The sequence below is a fragment of the Sinohyriopsis cumingii genome, chromosome 16 (assembly GCF_028554795.1).
Source record: "Sinohyriopsis cumingii isolate HCF-2022 chromosome 16, ASM2855479v2, whole genome shotgun sequence".
Classification (NCBI taxonomy): Eukaryota; Metazoa; Mollusca; class Bivalvia; order Unionida; family Unionidae; genus Sinohyriopsis; species Sinohyriopsis cumingii.
The window spans coordinates 2,360,928-2,384,634 of record NC_142976.1 but is presented as its reverse complement, the minus strand read 5'-3'; the positions used below and the strand labels follow the sequence as shown (position 1 = coordinate 2,384,634).

The 23,707-nt window shown below is 37.1% G+C and overlaps 1 protein-coding gene across 8 annotated transcripts in view; it reads left to right on the top strand.

The window, feature by feature from the left end:
* The window catches only part of LOC149779818 (uncharacterized), a 154,279-nt gene that overhangs the window by 117,424 nt on the left and 13,148 nt on the right, over window positions 1-23,707 (top strand). For 2 of the 8 annotated variants that reach the window (XR_016414932.1, XR_016414935.1), the window contains one exon: window positions 6,770-8,858. The exons of the other annotated variants lie outside the window; for them this stretch is intronic. The gene's annotated coding sequence lies outside the window, so the exon portion shown is untranslated. Of the gene's footprint in view, window positions 1-6,769; window positions 8,859-23,707 lie in introns of those variants that run through there. 8 annotated transcript variants of the gene reach the window in all.

Genomic DNA, 23,707 nt, shown 5'->3' with positions numbered 1-23,707 from the left:
GGGTATGCGTTGTACCTTCCGCCACGACATGCAGATAGCAGCAGGGAGGGCGAACAACCTCTAATTGGTTCACCTATATTTTCGCAAAATACGAGTTCCTGGGTGATCACAAAAATGGTAAAAATAATTGCGATGCTCAGCGTACAACGATTCCGTCGATGACAAATTGGTTTACCTGTTATCGCTGATAGGTCTTTTTTCTTCGATTCAACTTAAGAAAATACGCGATAGTGTCTGTGAGCGTCGCCCTCCCTGCTGCTCAGTTAAAAGTTCTATCAAGACCAACTCGATATCGTGTTCGAGGATCATGTAAGTTTATTGTTACAAGCCCATGCGGGGTTATTTTAGCACGACTAAAGAAATTTTTAAATTTATTTATGTCCATATCACCGCTGCACCAGATTTGATGAATATTTCGTAACGTATGAGTATCAACTCCGTTAAAGACAGTAAGAATATTACAGTTATCCCTGATCACTTTTGGTATTTGTGTATACCGCTGGGTTACATAAATGACATCTGTGTTTTTGTGTCTACCTCTGGAAAATATCCTGGCAAGATTTGATTGTTTATCCAACATTACGTCATCGTACACAACTAAATTGTTAATTGACCCGTCAATGGAATGAATACTTGGTGCTTCATTAATGTCAGTTATAAATTCAACAACATCATCTCCGCTCTCATTTAACAATTTTGCGCTTTCATTATAATCTTTTATTACATCATAACAACGCTGATGGTCCACAGATGGAGCTACCAAATACAACTTGTCACATTTCATCCATTTCATTATTAAATTAAGTAACAACTGCGTCTTGCCACTTCCAGATGGTCCTATAATAATCATACGAACAGAATTTGGTAGCGCTGCGTGATGCTTAACTGGTTCTCGTTTTCTTGTAGCAGAAACGTCAGTGATTTCCATTAGAAAATATACAAAAAGAATATGGATTTATATTGTGTGAAATGCAGGTCGCGCACACCGACAAGTGATCTAACAACCATTGCAACAAAAAATAATAGATCTGCGGTTACGGGCAAGTGTGAGCGATGCGGTACAAAGAAATTTAAATTTATTTCCACTGGCAAGTCAGGTGAAAAACCAAAGCCGAAGTCAAAGCCAAAATCAAAACCAAAGTCAAAACCAAAGCCAAAATCGAGTAGAAAAAAAAAGCAACGCGGGGGTGATATTGCAGCAAAATTAACAAAACTACCCGGGACTCCGTGGGCTAAATATCCAGGAGAAAAACATCTTCCAGGATATAGTTACTGCGGCCCTGGAACCCGACTTGATATCAGACTTGATGACCAGGATCAACCAAAACCAGGTGAGTATCCGATAAACGCTACTGATAAGGCGTGTCATGCTCATGATGTAGCTTATAAAAGTTAAAATCTACAAGACAGGCATCTAGCGGATGTGAAATTAATTCACGCGTTAAATTCCATCACTGATAAATCTCTCAAGGAAAAATTAGCTAGCTGGTTAATAAATCCGCGATGAAAGGTAAATTAGCGCTAGGTGCTGGTAATTAATTATAAATGGAGTCGATTTATTATTCCCCAAGAGAATATTGGAGGGGTAGCGCAGCAATTAGTAAACTCGCTGAAGCAGCAAAGGTTACGCGCGATACTGCTATAAAGTGGTTATCCAAACAGGAAATATGGCAAATTTACCAACCACCGGCTAAACAAATTCACTTTGCACATTTAAATGTCAGTTGCGCCAAATGAAGTTCATCTGGCTGACATATTATTTCTGCCACACGATACCATTAAAATCCGAAGACGTGAAAACACATACAAATACGCGTTAACTGTAGTTTTGCAAGTATATACAAAGATGCGGAACCGTTAACGACTAAAACAGCATTTGAGGTTGCCGATGCGTTTAAGTAGATTTATCAACGAAGACCTCTACAATGGCCAAATCTATTACAAGTTGACCCTGGCAAAGAATTTCAAGGTGCAGTTTCATCGTTGATGAAACAACATAACGTTACCTTTAGACGAGGACATACTGAAATTCACCGTGATCAGGGAATTGTTCAGCGATTTAATCGAACACTTGCTGAGCGGTTATTTGGATATCAGTACGCGAAGGAATTCATTCAGGACAAGAGATCGCGTGAATGGGTCTTGAATGTTTATTCGAATACTGCAACAACATTACACAATTACAGCTCGCACAGTAATTATTCTGCTGTTGTTTCAGTGTCATAAATTTAACATCAAGGTCAAATTCTCTATTATTTTTTTTGTCACTCTGTTTGTAACCAGTTAATTATTTTCTTATTATATCACTGTTGTTTTCATTATTAATTTCATCAGCTATTGACTCATCCAAGACAACCCTTCGCAGTTGAGATATTCTTCTGACTCTGGACACAGCCAAGTAAACTAAGTTTGACCATTCGATTTGATCATCAACGATCCAAACAACTGTATCAGAGATAGTCAGTCCTTGAGATGAATGTATCGTCATTGCGTATCCTAGCGTCCACGGGGATTTATCGGCGCGCAGTGCATCTTCAACAACATTGACATCAACTGCAACAATATCATTTAATACTAAATTCTGTTTCTCGGTCTGTCCTGGTATATCAACGTCAATATTCTGTAACCGCGTATCAGCTGGTCTATAACACAATGGCACTGGTAACATTGAAAATTTTTTCTTGTGTAATTGAAATAACTGTTGTTGGAGTGTGTCTCTGACTATCTTTTTACTTGCCACTATCAAATCGTTTGGTTTCCACGTTTTCCAAAAGTCGTTTAAGGAAGTTTCTGAAATTATTTCACGCATAATTTCACACTGAATTTTATTCGGTTGTAGTCCGATTAATTTCTTAAATTCCTTTAATTCTACATCGAAAGATCTGTGATCATCAACCACTTCTTCGTAATAATCAACAAAATTCTTCAACCAATCGTGTGGGGATGGTCCAACAAACGGAGGTGGCTGACCGTGATCGCCGCACATTATCACAGTTGTATTTTTTGTTAATAACCAATCGAGAAATATTTTTAATGTTTCTAACGGTACCGTACATATTTCATCCCAGATAATAACCTTTGGAATATATTTCTCCCCCATTCGATCTGGAGTCCACACACCACCGCTGTATTTGAAAAAGCTGTGATAAGTACTAGAATTGACTCCTCGTTGTTTCATCTCCCTGGAAGTCTGTGTGTTGGTGTTAGCACGATTATATCTGAATTCTGTTGAAATAATTAAATCACTCAAGCTGTCTTACCAGATCTTCCTGCCCCGTTCAAATAAACGGTTTTGTGTCTGGATACTGGATCGTACACAGATGGTGCATTCGACATTTCTGATAATTCTGTTTAACAATAGCTATCTTTAACCGCAACATCAGCGGATTCACAATAGCAATGTAACATTTCCTTTCTTATTGTCCATGAACTCCATGATTCATCATTGCTTGTGAAACGAGTCAGTAATTCTGAATATTTTTATCGATATAAAATGAATCCGTAGCAACTCTAACTGCAGTATTAGGAAATCTATTTATCATCGTTAGTAAATTTACAGAAACATAAGTGAGCATCGAAGATCTTAAATAGGTGTACTGAGGTGGTTCTCCTTCGATGTAACTAACAATTGTGCCCAAGTTTGTTCCGTCAGACAAGTAAGCATCTTCCCGATTACAAAGTATATCTCTCGCAGTGGCATCATTAAATATAAAATCTAATTCAGCATCATTCATAATCAATCGTGAGTGATGCCGTTTATGATCATATGCACCACCTTGAGTAAATTTACCGATTATTCTTCTACCGAGATCTTTTGCTGTTTTTTCACTGTTGCTAAGTTTAATCTTAAGAATATTAATAATGACATCCGTGGACAGGTCCGGATATTCCTGTTTTCATTCTTCGAGTCTAATACGCTCCGGTGTTGGTAACCAAACCGAAGTCTGTTTTCGGTACGATATAATTGCTTCACTGACCGTCAACGATATCAATATTCTTTTGTCAAGCATATATCATAATAACACTATTGGCGCCCAACGTTTCTCCGAAAAATGTCTGCCAAACCAAACATAACAAATCGGATGAAGATTCATATTAAATTCAAACGACGTTACACGAGCAAATCCTGTCAGATCAAAATGGGGAAATGGACCATTAATCGATACTTTTACCATCTCATGACAAGGATGACCAAACCTCACAAAATATCCAGCGCACTCGCCCATCCCAAGAAAATATCCAGGATAACACGCGGTCATGTCTACGGAAATCATCTCGCTGATATTGTACTTGGTGTTCCACAAAACACCATGTCCGTATTCGATACAACTATCCTGCACATCTTCAAGGAACTCAGAGTGAGTTGGTCTCCATGATTTTTTCTCTCTCGCGGCATGGGCAGCAATTGACGGGACTGTAAAACAATTAGTTAATAATTGCTCAGTATTTTCTGAATATTTCTGTGCGAGTTTTCTCATTTCTTCGTGAAGAGATTCTTTACGATATAATTCGCCGTTAGGTCTTACAAATTGATCATACTCGCCTTCTTCGGAACTTTTAAACAACCACACTGACACAGGGTCGTTTTTGCTTATTCGGCTAATAGCATAAAATATTCCACTCCAAAAACTCTCTGACGAGTAATATCTCACAACACGATTTCTTGGAAATATTTTTTATCGCGGAGGTCCAATCGTGAGAGTTGTGGTCAATAATTGCAATTGGCGCTCCTTTTCCTTTATTCGCTGATTCATATAAAACCTCTCCTGTTAACGTTTTTACTACCATTGGAAATTTTAATTTACTTGATAACTCAGCGGCATCGTTTATTGACGCTCCTGTATCCTTAACCGATTCAGCCCATTTGTTTATTTTTTCACGTCGCAGATCAGTTAAACCGTTTCCACGCTTCGCATTTGTAAAATGTTATATTACTCGCTCGGCTACACAATTCAGCTTTGAAAATCTCATCGAGGAAAGATCATTAATGTTGGTTTTTTTATGGGATAAATTCCATAAATGACCGCTGTTACAGGATACGCTCGAGCGTAATATGGTTTGTCAATCTAAGTCAGCATTCCTGGTTTGGAATCTTTACTTAACAGAGCGGTTTTTCCACCAGCAAGGACAGGGTCACGTTTGTCACGGATAATCCAAGTATCATCATCCGAGCGCACAATAAACTTTATTCTGAAATGGCATTTCTGATTGAGGTAATCGATGATTGTTTTCGCTCGTGCATCGCTCATTGTAGCATCAGTGACTTCGTCGACATTGACTTCGTCAATGTTGGGTATAATTTTTAATGTGCACCACATGTGAAATGTTCCATCATTACGAAATTCGTTTTTGGCATCTCTGATAATATCAAACAGATCAGTCAGGGCTCGCCTTCGCGAATCAGGGGTTAATCTATCGAGATCAAATCTAGAAGCTTTCCGGGGCTTGATTGCAGATAATCTCTCAAACTCCTCCATATTATATTTAAGGCAAAGATTTAAATAAGAAATATTAGATATATATAATGAACCACTGAAGTGGCTCAAAGTAGGATCTGTGACTGTTTGTAACAAATCATGCAGAAAAGTATTCTGCGGAGAACATTCCCTAAATATCCGAAGGGGGTGTTCAGGACCAATACCATGTCTGCAATATGGTATTGGGGTCAGGGATAAAACACAGTTATGTGCAAGTGGCGGTGGAGAAAGATACCGTGAACTTAAAAGATATTATAACGAAAAAAATTAAAATGATATGCTAAAATGTGAGCGCGATTATATAACTAAGTTCTCAGACAAATTAAATTAGACAAATGACATTGTTATATAAAATGAACCAGGAATTTGTCTGACACCCTGTCATTAAGAATTACGAAGTGTCACGCGATGGCACAATTAGGCATTGTAGGTCGAAAAAACAGTTGGTTTTGTTAATAATTCTGATTATCGTACGTTCAACGTTGGGAATTAAAGAATATGTTAAATCACATGTTTCTTTGGAGAGATTAAAGACGGTCTTGTGATCGATCATATTGACAAAAATAAACTTAATAACTCTCTAAACAATTTACAAGCCATCACACAGAGCGAAAATTCTGCACAAGGAGGTACTGGTAAATTTGTAAAAATTCCCAGAGCTGTCAGATCTCTCAACATAAGCACCGGTGAAGAAAAAAATATTTAAGTCAATGTGCGCGGCTGGCAAGTATTTCGGTATTCAGTCGCATTCGGTCCAATTTGTTGCAGAAAATAAAATCAACTCAACTTTTTCATACCGGTTTGATAGCTGGATTTCATTTCGTTATGTAGATACAGATAACGGAGATAACTCTGCATCAACTGTGTAAAAGTCAATGATGCAGTTATCCCCTTGACGAGTCAAGGTCATTACCTGTAAATCGAGTGAGTAGAACTGTATACAATTTTTTTTGATTGTCAGTACAGGTAAATATTTCGTCAAGGAAATTGCACAAGACATATCTTTACCTGTAAAGGTGCATTATCCAGCGGCGGGCAGAACTGTATACAGTTTTTCACAGCCAATTGTAACCGTCTTATTGTACATACACTAGCAGCAGTCTATTTTCGCATTAACACTTCTGCTTTTGATAAAATCAACAATTGTCAGTACAGGTAAAATGTTATTTTCACAAAATCTAATTCAAAACTTAAAATCTAGTTCAGAACTTAAGATTTAGTTCAGAACAGAATTCAGCTGCAGCTCTGTCAATAGTTACCTATATGATGTTTTTTAACTCTTATATTCTCAGATGCGACCGTGGTGTAGTGGATAGCTCAGCCGACTTTCGTCCCTGACTTATCGCTGCCTTCAGATCGAATCTCGTCACGGGCATATGTCGACGGTGCCGATATTATGGCTTTTTATCAGTGGGGGGGGGGACCCAGCAAAGGCCCTTCATGTACATATCCTCCTCCACGTTAAATCGTCGGGGTGACGTTTTATCACCCCCGGGTGAATTCGCTGGAGGTATGTTTGTGAATACGCCCCCTCCAAAAAAAATAAACAGTTGAATTGGATGCAGAAAGCTCTACGTCACATGGGTCCCACAAAAACAAGACATGCAGAAAGAATGCGGCCAAAAACAAACGATTCACCAAGAATGCCGAGAATCGACAAGAAACGATCTGTAAGACAAAAGTCTCCAAGGACTTAAAGTCTGAAAGGACCTTCGTGGAGACACACAGGCCAGTGCAAGACCCATGATTTGATAACCACTCATCAATACAACTGTCTATTTTTTCTTTCACATATATAATTATATAAATATGATCTATGAAAATATCAATCATTTAATGGTTGCTATTAAAAAATTACAAGAAAAAAAAATTAATTTATCTGATGAACTAAATCCTGAAAAAATCATGTCTGATTTTGAAGCACTATATGAGGCTAAATTGGAAGGTCGGTATATTTTGCTCAGTATAAATTTATAAAGAGAATCCAAATAGCGTTGTATAAATCACTGGCTACAATACAAGAACAGCAAATATAGGAATTTATCCCTCTCTGCCGTGCAATCGAAACATTTAGATTAGCATTGTCAGAAGAATAAGAAGCCAGGAAGGTAATTAGTACGCGTGCAAGACAGCTGAGAAAAATTATATCAGATCGTGAGTTAGATCTCCTTGATGAAATTACTGGGAAATGAAGTCTGGTACGTGGAAATGAAATCGAAAGTAAGAGTCGGTCTCGTACTGACAGAAGAATTTTTTTTTTACCCACATTTTTTTTAACCAGATCAATCTGACCTGCATCAATCAATCTGATAAGTTATTTTCACTTGTATCATCTGCATCTGGATCTGCAGGGTTAAATAATATTTTCTTAAGTTGACTAAGTGTAATGCAAGAGTGCGCGTAATTTAAAATCTGATGTGTGTCGCATGTGATCACACAGATACGTTTTTACTGCAGTTCATCTAACTGTTCCTGCGTTAATAAAAAGTCTTCATTACCGAATATATCAATAACTAAATCAACTGTGCTGACGGGGGACTGGGTAAACACCTCCTTGATGTATTTTTCAAGTGCTTGCTTGTCGTGTATAAAAAACTTCACGTGCTGGTACATATATAATATTCGTTTGATTAATTAGAAATCAGGGTCTGTCAGGAATAAAAATTTTCATAGGTATATTTTTTTTACTGAATTTGTGCAGAATTAGCAAATCGGACGATTTTCATGATTCTGTCAGGCATATTACCCTTCAGCGTAGCGAAATCGGACGATTTTTCAGTAAAAAATCCCTGTCAGATAATCAATATCATCAAAGTTTTTTTATAACAAGAAATTTTATTTTTTGCGGAAAATACTGATTTTTCATGACTCTGACAGGGTAATTACCCTTCCGAATTAGCAAATCGGACGCTTTTCATGATTCTGTCAGGCATATTACCCTTCCGAATTAGCAAATCGGACGATTTTCATGATTTTGATAGGCATATTACCCTTCAGCGTAGCAAAATCGGATGATTTTCATGATTCTGTCAGGCATATTACCCTGCAGAATTGAGAAATTTGACAGTTTTTCAGTAAAAAAATAAATTTCTTATAATTCTGAGCGATTGTAAAACACCCTGACTGTCAGGATTTTTTTTTTTGAGTGAGATCTTGAAGATTGGAAATCCTTAGGATAAAAGTCTTAAGACTTTACAAGTAGATTAATATGCAGAGTTTAATGCCTTAAATCCAGAAGGTGGTTAGATTGGTCTGTTAGTTTGAAATTTATTATTGATAACATGGGATTATAACACTGCAGATAAACCTGATTGATCGGCTTTTGCACAATCAGATATCCAGGTGTGTCTTTCGGGGTGAATGAATAAAGAACAAATCCTTGCTGGGCTTGATTTGATACTGTTGTGTCCGTGCTGTAGCTGCCATCGATTACATCATACACAAGATTGACCGCGACCAGGTTGGTTATATTTACGATTTGCGAGGATACATGTCGGTCTGTCCCTTCGGGGTCATGTTGTGCCGGAGAATAGTTGCTGGTGGTAGTGTTTTTCTCCATGCAGCGAGTATATCAGGAAAAATCTCATCAATGAGATCGCTGACAGCTTTTTTTTGTTCGGCCGTATTATACCCGGGAAATTTAAAATTCGGCAGCGTAGCTTCTGTCAGCGCGTATGCAGTTAAAAATTGTTGTTTAGAATTATTTTTATCGCTGTCAACCTGATCGATTATCGCCTGAATTAATCGCTGGTTAAAATATTCCACATCGAATATAATCTGATTTAATATCTCAATTTGTTTAATGATTTCGCTGCGTGAACTTGCTATATCGAAAAGATGCTCCTGAAAACTTTGCCGTAGTCGCCGCCGTTGAGTTTGATGATCCTGATCAGCAACCATAAAGTATCGATCGATCACATTCAGGTTAATATTGGAATATTGTTTTCTTCCCTGTCGATCGAGTTCATAAGCAAAGAGCCATTGGAAACCAGAACCGCGAAGTTCAAATATACTACCTAACGTTCCCAGTTGTAAATCATATAAAAAACCCTCGTATAATGGTTGAAATCCGTGATATGACTTATTATCCGTGACATAATCAGATTTTTTCGGTTCTGGTGGTATCGATGGTGCTTCGGGTGGGATTTTTCAGGCCATCCTAACACTGTTCTGATCGAACTCTGATATATATCTACGGCGTAGTCTGGGGTGCTTTTTTCGATCGTAGAAGACAGGGTTGGTTCATGAACAGTTATTGCTATCTTGGATTCTTTTCCTGTGATATTTTTTATTCGACGTTGTAATTCCTCATTGATTTCTTCGATTTGATAAGACCCAGTTGGTATCCCAATGACGTTCCAGTCGGGAGTACCATCTGGTCGGTTTTTATGTGCAAACACGAACGAATTATTCGCTGGTAATCCACCGAACGATTTTGATCTGATATTGGGCCAACTGTGATATACTCGTAATTGTGCTAGTGCGATTTCTTTCACGGGAATTGCAGTTGGAAAATTAATACTAAATTCAGGGTTATTCGAACTTATCGTCATCATTGAAACTCTCTTGGGGGATGTATTTTCGACTATGTCGAGCAGAGCTCGATGAAGTAATTCTGTCATTATTTATCTTTGTTGTTTTTAAATGGCGGGTGCAGTCTTCGTATATCTTAACCATTAACGCGAATTCGGAATCTGATATTGTTGTATCATCGATACTTGATGATATCAGCGACGATAATTTCGAGTATGCGGCTGTGGCTGTGTTTAGTTGTATGATATAATCGTGCAATTTTGTGCTCGTGCACGAGGATATTTTTTTCGCGATTATATTGAAAACCCCAGCCGCGGCAGTTGATGAAGAGACGATTGTTACTACGATTGTTACTGGCGTTAACTCTGATAATACTACTCCGGTGGATGCAACTAACGCTGATACCGAGTACACTAACGCATCCAGGATGACTGCTCGTCGTTTATATTTTTTTTACTTTTACGTTGTATTTGTCGATGAGGGTTTTTAACTCTGATTGCCATTCACGCACTTGATCGTATCTATATTGTTGCGCATCCAATGTTGTTGATGCTGTTAAGGATATCATTTATTATCTTACGCAGTAACCAATTCAGGTGTTTCAGCTACGAATTCCAAAACCACCAGTAAAGTGCTGAGTTCAAAGTATTGTCGACGGCTTCCAGTATAAATTCCTCTTCGGTTCCCTTGTTTAATATGATAGTTACAACCCCTGAAAACCTGTCGGTGGAATGTCGCCAAAGATATCTTGTAAAAATCTCAAACTCCTCCTTGGAAAACACAGACAATCTGTGCACACCAGTGACTGTTGCGGTATATTTGATATTATTTTCCGGACTCCATGTTGCTTTTCCGGATGATATCGTGTATACAATATTTTTAATCTGCACAGGGACAACCTCAGATGGAATTTTAATCAGATTAGTTTTATTAACGATCTCAGGAATTCCACTTATGACATCTTCAACTGTTTTTCTGACTGTGTCCACGCTATTCTGAGAGTTTCTGCGAAATCTTGAAAACACATTTACGTGATTGTTACGCTCGCTCTGCAACGTGGATATTTTATAGTTAATGGCGCTGTACTTGATATCTACGTATTTTTTCGTTGCAGCATCTTCGTCGGATGTTGGATCTCTTAAAACAACTATTTTGTTCCCGTTCATGTTGAGTTCGCCTGTCATTGTGTCACCGGTAGTTTTAAGCGATTTGCTACAATTTTTTTTATCTCGTCTCTAATGGTTGTGAGCTATACACTTGAATCCCTGATTTTTGTGCTGTCATTAAATACAAGAATGTTATCTGGGACCGATCCAAGAACCCTGATAATTATGTCATTTAATTTGATATTACTGGTTTTTAGTTTTCCGTATCGGTCCTGAAAAATAGCAACTTCATCTGGGTCTATCCCGGATAACGATAAAAGATTATAGATTTCATCTTTGGTCGCATATTTTGATAAATCTACATCACCGCGTTTTTTTATCTTTGCTTCGATGAGAGATCTTCCGTAAATATCTACCATTATTCTCTTCAGGATTTTTAAATCGACCCGCCGTATACTCATGCACGACTTTGTGAGGCGGTTTGGTTGATTTTGATATCGCGTCGAGAACATTTAATACTTCACGACCACACATCGGAGGATCGGTCAGTGTTTGGTAGCGTTGAATACCAAACTATCGATGGGATGTCTTTTGTATATTTTAGAAATTCAACTGGCGGTGCTAACCCATACGAATCGAAATAGATAATTCCACGTGGATCGATCGCGTAAGCAACCCAGTGTGTTCCTGGACCATCGCTGTTATCGAGATTAATAATTCCAGTTTCTGGATTATTCGGTTGTTGTGGTAATTGATCTCTCATGAAAATACCCTTGAAATTTTTTATATTTAATTGTTTAGCAGCATCGAGCAAATCAAAATTTGGCATCGGTAGAAAACCAGCGGTTTTCAGAACCGTTTTGGGTACCGTGAAGGCGGAGTTCCTGGAAGTCTTAGACCCCGTCCTTTTTTTTTTTATCCTTTTCCAGTTGCTTTCTTTAATGCCATCCCAGCAGCTGTTCCAACAGCTCCTAACGTGGCTGCTTTTGCGACAGCTGGGGCAGCAGCAGCTATCAGCGCTGGTATTGCTGCGAGAAATATACCACCGGTTTTAACCATATCCTTAATAGCTTTTGGAGCGAAATCAAGTTGAACTCCGGTTTTTGCTTGCTTCGCTTTATTGAAACGTTTTGGTTGGGTTTTAGTCAGCGATAACTTGTTTGGGCCACCATTAACAATTTGATCGTTTTTAGTGTTATCGTTGCCCCACATGCTTTTGTGTTTTTCGACTGTAATTTCTTTATCTGACCAGAAGTCAAAGTGACATTAACGTGACTATATGACATTTTATAATAAACGCGATTGATCTAATTGTCTACACATTGTTTTAACAATGTTACATGTTTTCTACTGGTACATCAACGACTCTCATTCGGCCACCAGCGCCTTCAAGTAACGTCGCCTTATCACTGAGTATAACAGCAATTGCTCTGTACTCAGCTATAATCCCTCTATTCACTTGAGCTCTGAAATGCACATCAACGACAAACTATCTAGTTAAATCAAGATGCTCCAGTGAGAAGTAATAGATTGGATAATGTGCCATAAAATCCAATTGTGATATTTGCAAACCAGTATCGATATTTATATCACGCGCTAGATATTTCATCAAACGATGATATACACGTGCAACATGATAATTAGCAAAATTTAACTGTATATTTTCTGATGGTTCTTGATGCCCGTTTATTCTTAAAGAAACATCAGTAACACCAAGTGGATCAAATATCATGTGACTCTGTGTTTTTGAGTTTATTCGTGCAATATTTTGAAGAGCAATGAAAATATGTCGCGGTGCAGAAACCCCCTGCTGTGATGCTACATGCCATGTAAATAAACCATTAACGGTACTCTGAGCACATCTGTGGTTACTGTAAGCCATGATAACAACCTTTTACCACCTTGATCCATAAAAGAATGTAGTCACTGCTCTTCAGCAATTGTCGGAGTCATTACCGGCATCCACAACAAAAATTTTGTTATTAATACTTTACCAACATCACCAACACCACCAGCTTCTCGCCATAAGGCATCGTTGTCATTATTTTTTCTAAAAAGCACAACCGTGTGTTTTGCTCCATAAATTACCTTTTTGATATCTCTACAAAATCCAAATATATGCGACAGCGGAATGGCACAAGAAAATTTTCTATCAGTTCCACTTAACATTTGTCCACGTGTATGAAATCCTAGATTAAAATTTTCATTAGAACCGTGAACCACCGGCCACACATCAGCGTCAGCGTTGTTGGCAAAATTTCTTGGTCGTCTAATATTGTACTGATTATTGTCAGGATAATTAGAAGTGTCCTTGGCAGACATCATTGATGGACCAGTTGATCTTGTGTAATCATCAGAGTATCTTGCTAAACCCATTATTGTTGTAGCCACATCAACATTGTTCTCAATTGACTCAATTTTTTTCCGTCAATGAGATACGCAGCGCTTTCAAATAAGGCCATAATTCCGTTATTGACAAAACCAACTTTAAATCCCGCGTCATGTTTTGTATTATTTGTTCTTGAAATTTCACCCTCTATTTCGATAAACGCTTCAGCGGGCAAGAAATATCTACTTGTGTCTTGAACCTGCAATTCAATTCGTCCTCGTTGATTTGGATGTTCTATGCCATAAGAATAATACTGAAAATCACGCACTGATTCGTCCTTGGGTACTGGTGCATCCATGTCGAATGCTGGGTCGGATTCCCGTTTAAACATTTTATTATAAAAGTTATCGTCTAAAACGAAGACCACTTCCCGCCACCAGACTTGTATTTATTTGTTCAGCCCGTTGATATATCAACTCTGCTAGTTTTTGATTTGCAGCTTGATTTATTACTTTACTAACATCTGCAGGCATCACTTCGGTGCTTGGTAATTTCACCGGTGGTGGCTGGACCGCTTTTGGCCTGCGTATTAATCGTGCTAGTCTATCCTTGATTGCCAAGAGCGCTTTACTGGCAGCGCTACCAACAGCACCAGTAGCTTTATCACGAATAACGTCAATAGCTTTCATTTATAATTGTTTTGCGATCGGTATTGCTTTAGGAGCCATTCCCGCAAATAAACCCTGAACAACATCACCAAATCCATCTCCGTAAGTTATTTTGTATACTGGCAATCGTGAATTTGCCACCCTGACCCTAACGATGAGATTCGTGTATGATCATTTTATATAATTATTCATTTATCTAACAACTAGTCACTGCGATAGTCATCAACGAGCTCATTAATAAGTTCTCGGTAGATACCAGTATCCATGATACCACCTTGAAATAATCGTCTACAAATATCAGCTGCTTCATTAATTATTTCTGGTGAGTTATTCCTAGCTCGCTTTCATCCTATGAGAACTTCTAGCCGTTGCACATCATTGATGATATTGTTAGGACAGTCAATAAAGCCACTTCCCAAACCATTGCCAGTTGCTCCTTCTTCTGTTGTCCCCGTCCTTTTGTTAAATAATCTTAAGGGCGATCTTTCTCCTTTTGGTTTTTTAAGTAGCTCCTCAGACCTTTTAAGTTCCGACACCAACATTTGCTGCGGTGAAGAAGACTGTTGTTGTTCTATCTGTTGCAGAGGTGGAGGAAGTTCATATGAAGGTTCCTGCTGGGAGAGTTGTCGTTGTTCTATTTGTTTCACACTCTCTTTATAAAGTCTCTTTACTTCTTCATCAAGACTTCTATATTCTAAATCATCATCTCCGGCTTGTTTTTTGTTTTTATATATACGATATATCCATTTAATAAAATTATGATCAGTTACTTTTTCAGAACCGGGTTTTAAGATATTAGATTTATTAAATATACTAATTAATATTTTTTTCAGATAATTCTTCTATTTTAATATTTTTAATATCTTCGATAAAACCCTCCCTAAATTTTGCAATCAGTTTATATTTTCCTTTATTGGTTTAGGCGCTAGTTCTTTTTTCACATCGGCAACTTCAGTACGAATTTCACTCATTCCTCTAAGTATTTCTTCACCGGTCTGAGGTTGAGCTGCACCTATATCAGTCGGAAGATCTCGTAAAATCTTTTTTGTTTTTTTAGTTCTCCTCGCAATTTTTTCAGCTTGCTCAGCGGTCTGTTTTAATATTGTAAGAAAACCTTTTTTTTCTTTCCTCATCATCTTTAATATCCCCCAATAAAGCTCTTTCAGCTGTTGTAACGGATTTAAACAATTGTTCCATGCCTGTAGCGTGTTCAACTTGTGCTTCTTGCCGCGCTTGTAATTTTTGTCTTACTTAATCTCTCACAGGAAGAAATTTTTTGATTGCTTCTAGTCGCTCTCGAGCTAATTTAGCGGAATGTGCTTCTCCGATATTACCCATTATCAATAACATAAATTTTTAATTAAGCAGCAGGGAGGGCGACGCTCTCAACGCGTCACAGACACTATCGCGTATTTTCTTAAGTTGAATCGGAAAAAAAAACTATCAGCGATAACACGTAAACCAATTTGTCGTTGACGGAGTTGGCTTACGATGAGTATCGCATTTTTTAAAACGATTTTTGCCATCACCCAGGAAGTCTTAATTTGCGAAAATATAGGTGAACCAATTAGAGGTTGTTCGCCCTCCCTGCTGCTCAGATAGTCCTGAGTACTGTGTCCGAGGTTCTTTGCCAGGTCATGACTGGTCATCCTCTTCTGTATTTGCCATGAGAGTTCCAATCCAGGAGATATCGCATCCCTCCCCAGGATATGTCCAATCCATAAGAATCTGTTTATAGCATGAACAGAAATTGAAAGAAGTTTAATATGTCACTTTGCCTAAACCTATATGTGACTCCCAACCTATATAAGCGCCTGATTAAAACATTTTATTTTTCTTCTTCGGTTTTTATGATTCAGTTGGTGGTGGTGGTGGTGGGGAATGTGAACAAGGAAAATTAAAAGTTTTCTTTAAAACAAATTATTGCTCCTTTCGTTTCTTGTTTTTCACCTGATGCTCTGTTTGAAACCCTAATCTGTATTTCCCAAACTTAGCTTGGTTCCATTAGACAGATATATGTTTTAGTTTAAATTTAAACTGATGAGATTCAGATAATGTTCCACTTAATATTGTAATAAGTAAGAAATAAATAAGGTACTTATTCCTAAACATTTTCTTTGGGTTTGAGGTCTCTTGTATATTCTAGGGCATGACCTCCCATAGTACTCAGCTTAAGTAGTTTATGAAAGTGGTTTGAAGTAATCGCCTTATTTAGTGCATTGGAACAAATATTAATCTGCAACACTGCTATCATTACGCACACGAAACTGTATTTTATAGTTCTAAGATACTTCAACATAGCATACTAGTTTTCACTTGGTACGATTTACTCTTGAAAGGTAATGGATCATTCATGACTCGGGAATTTGAACATGAAATTTCACTGCCATATTTACTCGCGTTATAAGGGAGATAATAGAATATGCCAGCAAATCGTCTGCTACATTCGAACAGACACCATTCACGTTGGATGCAACGGTTGAATTCACGTCATGTTCAATAAATAGGTGTGTAGTTATTGATATTACGTTTGCCATTTCACTTAAAATTTCCTTTTAAACATAGAAATTTGACCCATTTCAAATCAAAGGCGCCAGATGTTCTATCAATTAAACAGTTATATATAATAGGTGTCCCAAGTGAGGTACTAACCAGGAAGTAAGATTTTGTATATATTTTTCGTTTGCAGTATTCAGATTTATTTGAAGGATTTTTATAGGTTATTGCCTTAGCTTCTGAAACCGGGTATGTTTTCGTGTGCAGCCTAATGTTATTTTAAGGCGCCGACGCACACAATATAAACCCCTCTACTACAAACAATTATTATTTGGTCCAGCTAAATTGACGGGAGAATAACCTCGGCCGATAACGGAAAATAATTGAACGAGTACCTTCTCCCACCCACCTCACGAAGGTTAAATTGTTGGTGCCTAACATTTGTTTGGAAAATTAAAGTTTCTGTTTCCTCGCTCAACTTTCACTTTCGATGCAGTTGCTATAACTAATGAGCAACAGAGTTCTCAGAATGACCTACGTCATTAGATTAATATACATGCCAGCAAAAATTAAATCTCTCTTGTAATATTTCAAAATTGTTCCCTTTATCATAGGTCACAAAAGTATGAAAGATCTCTGAAGTGTAAAGTATGTATCAGCAAGTTATTGAAAAAATCTCTCTATCTCTCTGAATGACAATGATTGTCATAAGAAAGCGTTACATGATTGAAGAAAAAAAAAACATTTTGGCCAGTAAATGCCCTTGAAAAGTTGACTACTGAAATGAAACATTCGATAGCCTCAAGGAAGAAAAATATTAAACAAGAAAAAGCAACCCCCATCCCCAACAAAAACAAATGCATATGGAAATATAAGAAGTCCTTGATATATATTAACCTAGATTTTGTTATAATTTTCCCGTCATGAATTAGAACTTTTTGTTTTACATCAGTCATGCATTTTTACATTTCTTAAAAATAAAAAAATCACACTCATCACATATACATTTTCTTTTATAAGTTTAATGTTTTCATTGGTTCTTATATCTTTGAACATTTTTGCAAATTAGTTAACTTGTTTGAATTTGACTATTATTTGCAGAGACTATGTGAAAATGTTCATGATATGAACCGAATTTAAATTTTATTTATCAATACATTTTAGAAAATATCGAACATATTAAGTTAACAAGATAATTAAAATTTTTGTTTCATGTACCTAATCAAATGACTCAACATTTGTATACATTTTATGTTTGTCTTTTTGTACTTATTATAGAAAAATGTGATTTAAAGTTGATTATTTGCATGAAATTTCTTTGATGGTTAAATCATGAACATCTAAAATAGGGCATAGTTTGTTGACATGCCAATGCTATGATGCCCCCTCCCTCCATCAATGCGACCCAACGCCATTGAAAAATGATAAACATAGCTGATTCTTTCCTTAAGTTAAATAAGTATTCAGAGGTGTAGCAATTCATTTTAATAAAAAAGAAATTGCATTACTCTGTTTGGTTGCTACTCTACTTTTAAAGAAATAAATCTTTTGTATAAATTTGAAAAATTTGAAATGCTGAAGGATACAATTTTTAATACAACCATATTGCATACATAAAATTCAGACAATAAATATAAAAATTATCTACAGATTATAGGAATGTCTTCTTTATGTTTATTTCAAAATGAACTTGCCAAGTGTAAAAACTGTATGACGAAGAATATTTTCTATTTACTTAATGATTGGTCCGTTGAAATTAGTTGGCACAAGCTGGAATTCAACACAAGATGAGTTGATTGGCCACTTAAAAGGTTCTACGCCGAGGTCTAGTCAAAATCATTGAGGATCACAAAATGCCAGCCGATCAGGCGAAAACTTATCGTTCGAATTCCTTTGAAAAAATTGTTCGCGCTGCCATAAACAAATATTTAAAGGTCATTAAAAAAGAAATTGGCACTGTCACAGACAAAGAATTCAAACATGTTAATTAATGTTAAATGAAAATTGAAATGTAATATAAAATCAGGAATTTCAGGACCAACCCATCACTATGAAGTAAATTCACCAGAAGAATTGGGGAAAATCAACACCTATCTTCAATATTTTAAGCCTGTTACTCTTCCATTCCGAAACTGGTTTTGAATTCAGGTTTCTCTCTGTTTATAATTTTTTTCAAGTTGATGGTGCATGACAGAGTACATTCGCCTACCTTTCCAAAGTGAGAGGCATTTCTTCACATGTCATTGCCTTTGTTAAATTCGGTTTCATTGGTTAGTTATCGTTAATCTTTAATTTTTTTCATGCATTTCTTTTTGATAGAAGATTTAAGGCTTTCTATTGTTGTAACGGTATTTATGTTGTTGAGTCTGTTGATGAAATTATCTATAGCAAAGTGCTTAAGATTTTTCAGTTTCTTTTATTATTTCAAGCCCTACAAAAGGAGACCAAGTTTGTCTTCAAAGACGATTGAAACTCTAAATTACACGGGCGTGAAGGAAAACATCGTTGTGTTTGATCTAATCATGCTTGCCGTATCTCTTTGTGTTTTAGAGGTCATATTTCTTCTTAAGTAAATACACGCATCAATAGACAGACAGATTGGGTCATCATCCTTGAGTTTCACTGTACTTTCGGTTCTTTACTTCATACAAGCCCCAAATTTATTAGTTTGAAAACGAAAAGATAACATGCCCCTCAATACTGTAACACGTCTGTTCTGACTCTACCGATGTGAGTGTGAGTGTTTATGTCGAAATGTTTAAGTGAGATATAAAAAAAAAGTGGTCAGTTTGAAAACGCGAACCAATACTGTGACGTTCAGTATTTTGATGTGGTAAGAGGAAATGGTACAACACACACAAAGAGGGCTTGTAAGTTCACATTTCAGTCTGTCTGCACTGTAATGGTAACAACGCAATAACATAGGGATTATTATGCCACACAGTCCTAGAACAAAACAATGCATCACCCGTTGTAAGCCATTTCATTGGCTATACTTATTTTCTTATCGCGTTCGCTTCGAATTGACTTGAGTAGCTATTCAGACAGTGACGAGAATGGCCATGCTTTACTGGGTCTATCCTATAGGCGATTTATATAAAAAAAAATATTTTTAAAAATTAAACTAATGCACGAACATTCGTACCATGGGCGATCCCATGGAAATTGTGTCCGTCTTATTGCAAAATACATCAACATTTAATTTAACCGTGCAGATCGCTAGAACAAACCTCTGATAATATACATTTTGAAAAGTGTTGTGTGACACGGATCGCCATTGTCGCTTGGTGTCTGCTTTCTTGTTCGAAAAGAGATCGTTTCGTCTTGACTATAAAAATTTAATTTGACTAAGTTTTACGCACTACTTGAACTCATACATTTACGTTGTAGGTGTAAGCCGTCTTTCTCAGTTTTCTGGAAGTTCCTTTTTGCGTTTCTCAGATATGATACTAATTTTTATGGACCGAACGAAATTTCTTTTGGCGTGAATCAGGACTCGTGGTTTTGTGGCATAATTGGAGAGCATTGATTAAAGCTCAGTTATGTCGTCTTCGAAATCGCTGACACGGATTTGAACTAACACTTCAGGTTTTGTGTGAGGCGATACGGTACATCATTGCTTTTTACTTCCTCAATGAAATCGTTTCATCTTATTGCAAAATTACATTTGACTAGGTTTCATACGCAGCAGGTCCCTGTATATAAGGAGAGTATCTTAGCGTCAGAGTATTCATTCCGCTCTCAAACGATCAAGAAGATGGAAGAGTCAGCACAGATCGACCTGCTGGTCAAATATTTGCTAAAAGTCATACGAAAGCATAATTCACATGCGAAAGTGGCAACAAAACTTACTCTTTTGATCGTTGATTTGATGAGAGTCATACGAAAGTGTGTAAGTGCTAATGAAGTTTGCTATATCTGCAAAGGTAAATGGGTATTTGTCTCCAGAATACCTGCTTCGTCTAAGAAAGAGAGACAAAAGTCAAGATACCTAATATCGTTGTCAGGAGAAAGGACACTGGAATTCAGAGTGACCTATGAGAAAAGAGAAGAAACAAAAAACAAGACGAAACAGAGAAGAGGGATTCAGAAGAAGAAGAAATTGAAGATGATGAAGAACTTGTGCCAGTAAAGACATGGAAATGGAAAAATTGACAATGTGAGCCGATGCGTTGGCCCTGATGTGAAATTTCATACTACTTTCTAAAAGAGAATAGACCAGAAAGAAAACGTAAGTGTCTCTTGGTCTTGACATTGTATAATAAGGATGGCGTGTTTTGTTTTTACTCACACTTTATGAAATTGTGCTCTTTCACCTCTCTCTATCCCTCTGGATCATGTTTTAGTTAGAATTGAAATGGAAGGATGTTTTCCTTCACGCACGCTCTTTAGGCATGCAAGTCGGTAAACAATAGTCAGTCTATTCATCCATCATTTTGTGTCTTGATGTTTCCTAAATCACACACTGATGCCATAAAATAACGGGTTAAATGGGTTTTGTAGTGTTGGGAGTGGGGGTGGGGTGTAGGTGTTTGGCAGAGTTGGTCATTGCAGGTGAGGGCTTAGGTGCTTTCAAAAAACTTTTTCTTCTTCACTCTGTGTTGATAGTATATTTGGGGTTTGTATGCGTTCGCGTACGTTTGTGTGGATAGTTTATTTGGGGTTTGTATTATCTCCCTTCTGTGTTGATAGTATATTTGGGGTTTGTTTTTGACTCTTCCCGCTGTGTGTGTGTGTATGTGTGTGTGTGTGTTTGTTCGCGTACGTTGTGTAGATCGTATATTTGGTTGTTTTTTTCTTCTTCCTCCCGATTGTGGATAGCATATTTGGGGTTTGTATGCATTCGCGTACGTTTGTGTGGATAGTTTATTTGGGGTTTGCATTATCTCCCTTCTGTGTTGATAGTATATTTGTGATTTGTATGCGTTCGCGTACGTTTGTGTGGATAGTTTATTTGGGGTTTGTATTATCTCCCTTCTGTGTTGATAGTATATTTGAGGTTTGTTTTTGCCTCTTCCCTCTGTGTGTGTGTATGTGTGTGTGTGTGTGTTTGTTCGCGTACGTTGTGTAGATCGTATATTTGGTTGTTTTTTTTTTCTTCTTCCTCCCGAGTGTGGATAGCATATTTGGGGTTTGTATGCGTTCGCGTACGTTTGTGTGGATAGTTTATTTGGGGTTTGTATTATCTCCCTTCTGTGTTGATAGTATATTTGGGGTTTGTATGCGTTCGCGTACGTTTGTGTGGATAGTTTATTTGGGGTTTGTATTATCTCCCTTCTGTGTTGATAGTATATTTGGGGTTTGTTTTTTCCTCTTCCCTCTGCGTGTGTGTGTGTGTGTGTGTGTGTGTGTGTGTGTGTGTGTGTTCGCGTACGTTGTGTAGATCGTATATTTGGTTGTTTTTTCTTCTTGCTCCCGAGTGTGGATAGCATATTTGGGGTTTGTATGCGTTAGCGACGTTGTGTGAATAGTATATTTGGGGTTTGTATGCGTTCGCGTACGTTTGTGTTGATAGTTTATTTGGGGTTTGTGTTATCTCCCTTCTGTATTGATAGTATATTTGGGGTTTGTTTTTTCCTCTTCCCTGTGTGTGTGTGTGTGTGTGTGTGTGTGTGTGTGTGTGTGTGTGCATGTCTGCGCGCGTACGTTGTGTGTGTGTGTGTGTGTGTGTGTGTGTGTGTATTGGTCTCTGTTTGTCCCTATAAAAACTCACTTTATTCCTATCAGATACACTCTACCTACCTACCTGCAGTAGCGTGTATTCAGGTCAGCCATTTGCAACACTGTTGACATTTATCCCCTAGTGTTCAGTACAGTGACGTCACTGACGCTGGAAATTTTGAGACTATAAATATCGACTTGGGGATTTCCACATTTTGTAGCTATACATATATACTAGAATTCATAAACAGGAACGTCACTCAAGCTGAGGCTATAAAAAGATAGTGGGATTTTCCAAAGGAAAAACCCACAAGTTGGAGCTATAAATAGATAGTGGGATTTCATAGGAATTTCAGCTAATTATAGATACGTAGGTATTTATTCACGATCGTCACAGAAGTTGATATTGTAAGTAGTTACTAAGTTTATCCATTTTAGTCTAAACCATTGTAACTTAATTTTCGGGGATATGTTTATTTTCCTTTAAATTCTGGGACAATTTCGTCATTTTAGCGTTACTTTTAGTCACATCCATTTTGTCGTTGAGCATTTCCTTGATTATAGCTATTTATAGCATCATTACAATTATGCAAATTTTTGAACACCCCAGCAAGATTTCAGGTCTTGGTAATGCTTTATATATAAATCTCACGCTTGTACTAGTGTATGTATGTTTCTGTCTCTGTTGTGTTTGACCCTCTACCATCATTGTCCCTAGACAATCCCACCATGACGCTATACAGACCCACCATGTTCAATTTCCATATGTTCAATTCCCCTTGTCCCTAGACAGACCCAAACTCTATTCCCATGTTAATTTCCCCTTGTCGCTAGACAGACCCAAACTCTATGTTAAATTCCCATTGTCCCTAGAGTTGCCCACGATTTTTGCCCAAGGGGTCTTGTAATGCTAATTCCCATTGACGGTAAAGTGGCCCACTTAACTACTAATGTTGATTATTTGCATGAAATATCTTTGATGGTTAAATCATGAACATCTAAAATAGGGCATAGTTTGTTGATATGAAAATGCGATGCCCCCTCGCTCCACCAATGCGACCCAACGTCATAGAAAAATGATAAATATAGCTGATACTTTTCTTAAGTTAAATAATTATTCAGAAGTGTAGTAATTGATTTTAATGAAAAAGAAATTGCATTATTTGTTTTGGTTGCTTCTCTACTTTTGAAGAAATAAATATTTTGTATAAATTTGAAAAACTTGAAATGCTGATGGATACAGTTCTTAATACAACCATATTACATACATAAAATTCAGACAATAAATATGAAAATTATGCATAGATTATAGGAAATGTCTTCTTTATGTATATTTCAAAATGAACTTGCAAAGTGTAAAAACTGTATGACGATGAATATTTTCTATTTACTTAATGATTGGTCCGTTGAAATTAGTGGGCACAAGCTGGAATTCAA